The following is a 2,485-nucleotide window of genomic DNA, read 5'->3' as shown; positions in this document are numbered from 1 at the left end:
GTAGTTAAGTAGTATTTTACTATTTTATATTTATATTAATTTTGATATTTTTTTTAATCTTTTTATCGTATTTTTCTTGTATGATATTTGATCATTATGCCTATCCTATATGAAATAATATCTTCAGGAGCAAAATGGAGTTCACATACTCCATCTTTTTTGGTTAATAATCTATCTGCTCGTGGAATTTTTAAATTCCATGTATCAATCATGTTCTAAAAAGTAATGAATTATTTACCCTAATATGAACTTTTCATTGAATATACATATACATAATAATATAAATATATATTAATTATTAATTAGTATAAGAAATATCTACCTCAGGAGGATGGAATACTGAAGGCAGTTTTACTCCCTGCAGTTTGTATATTTTATTTTGTTTGGGTAACCCAGAGTTACACCCAGGTACAAAACACTTAAGAGGCATACTACAATACTCGATAAGTTACAAAAATAAGTTTCATACCACCTTTTGTACAAAAAAAGTAGGTTGTGTAGATACTTAAAAGAATGCAAAAGCCAAAAGAGGTACACTAGGATAATAATATGATGTAAATAGGTACTATTATTATACACATAAATAATTTCCATAGAGACATTGAGTAGTGAGATGGTATTTTCAATAATTCCATTATTAGAATAACTACAATATGTTTTTACAAAAATAAACATATTATGACAAGTAGTGGTACCAAATTAAGGAAATAACAAATTTACATCAGTCGTTCGGTACCGTTTATCGCGAGTGGACGTTCGTTGCGTGCGTCCGTTATCGCCTTTCACTAATGGCATTCTTGACCACCCAACCTTAATATGTCTGCTTCTAAATCCTCTAAACGTAATTTATCTTCATCGTCTAGCAATGATGGAGTTAATAAAAACAAAATTTTTGTCTCGCCGAACCGATTTGCCTCTCTCTCCGAAGATGCCGATCCTCACCCGGAGGTGTTCAGTCCTCCACCTGTCACAGTCTCGCCTCAAGCAGAGGACACCTCTACACACACCTATATGGAACCGCCACCAACGACCAAGCCTCATACCCCCCCCCCCCCTTCTGCGTAAGTGACGGATACGACTTCTCTACACTCAAAAATTCCTTATTTAAAGTACTCGAACCATCGAGTATTTATTTTAAAACTACTCTCAAATACCTGATTATCCATCCTCGCAGTATATCTGCCTACAACGCAATCAATGAATACCTATTGAACAATAAACAAATCAAATTCCACTCTTATCTACCCAAGCCACTTAGACCGTATAGCGTTTTTATTAGACACCTCCACCCGTCCACCTCTGTTGAAGACATTGAAGCCAGCATTACAGATAAAGGCCACGAAGTAATCCAGGTCACTAATATTTTACATCGTATAAATAAACGTGCATTGCCTCTTTTCCGGGTTGATTTAAAGCTAGCTGATAACAACAGCGATATCTTCGACATCGATTCACTGTGCCACACAAAAATTAAAATCGAGCGGCCTAAAATAAAATTATCCCCTCCACAATGCAAAGACTGTCAGGCCTACTTTCATACGAGTAATTACTGTCACCAGTCCCCTCGCTGTGTAAAGTGTGGGGATAACCATCCTTCCGCCAAATGCACAAAACCCCCGTCGACCCCCGCCAAATGCGCTTTATGCGCTGGACCACACACAGCTTCATACAAAGGCTGTCCTGTGTACAAGAATATTATTCAATCCCGCAAGAATTCCAAATCCGCAAACAACAGAAAACTACCCACTCCAACCAACCCATCGCCTTCATCAAAAAACCGATCAGTCTTTCCAAACTCCATTCACAATAATAGATCTTACGCCAACGTCACTGCCAACACACCGCCTGAAGATTCGTATTCAATTTCCATAAATAAGTTCATAGAAGAATTCAAAACGATAATTAATCCATTAATCATTCTATTAACCTCTGTTCTTAATCGTTTACAACCGGTCTCGGTATCAGTGCCTTAACTTTTACCGATACGTATTCTATCATTATCTTTGTCATATTATATACAATTCTATTGTTATTTTTATTTTATTTTCTTGTTAATGTCAATTTAAGTACTATTTAATTGTCGAACTGTAATAGTTTAAGCTGATGGTTCTAAAAAATAAAAAAATATTTAATAATATTAAGTGTATTTGATAAAAAGAAAGTATTTAAATACATGTATAAAAATAATTTAGAACATAGAAGTCATTATGCAATGAAAAATTTTGAATTTTATTCCTTGAATCATAATATATTTTAAATTTTCTATGGATTTGGTGTACTAAAGTGTTCGATTTTCGGCCTCTTTACGACATATAGCGCCCCCCGTGGTGACGACTATCTGTAGTAAAATTTTCAATCAAGTTTTCAAACAAGTGACGACACCTTATCAATACGCCTTGGCTCACAGATCTATAAAAATACTAGATAGCTGACTTCAGTATTATTACTGTCGCCAATAAAATGGCTACCTACCATCATTATCTAA

This window comes from Acyrthosiphon pisum, chromosome A2, assembly GCF_005508785.2.
Source record: "Acyrthosiphon pisum isolate AL4f chromosome A2, pea_aphid_22Mar2018_4r6ur, whole genome shotgun sequence".
In the NCBI taxonomy this organism is placed as follows: Eukaryota; Metazoa; Arthropoda; class Insecta; order Hemiptera; family Aphididae; genus Acyrthosiphon; species Acyrthosiphon pisum.
This window is presented reverse-complemented; position numbering follows the sequence as displayed.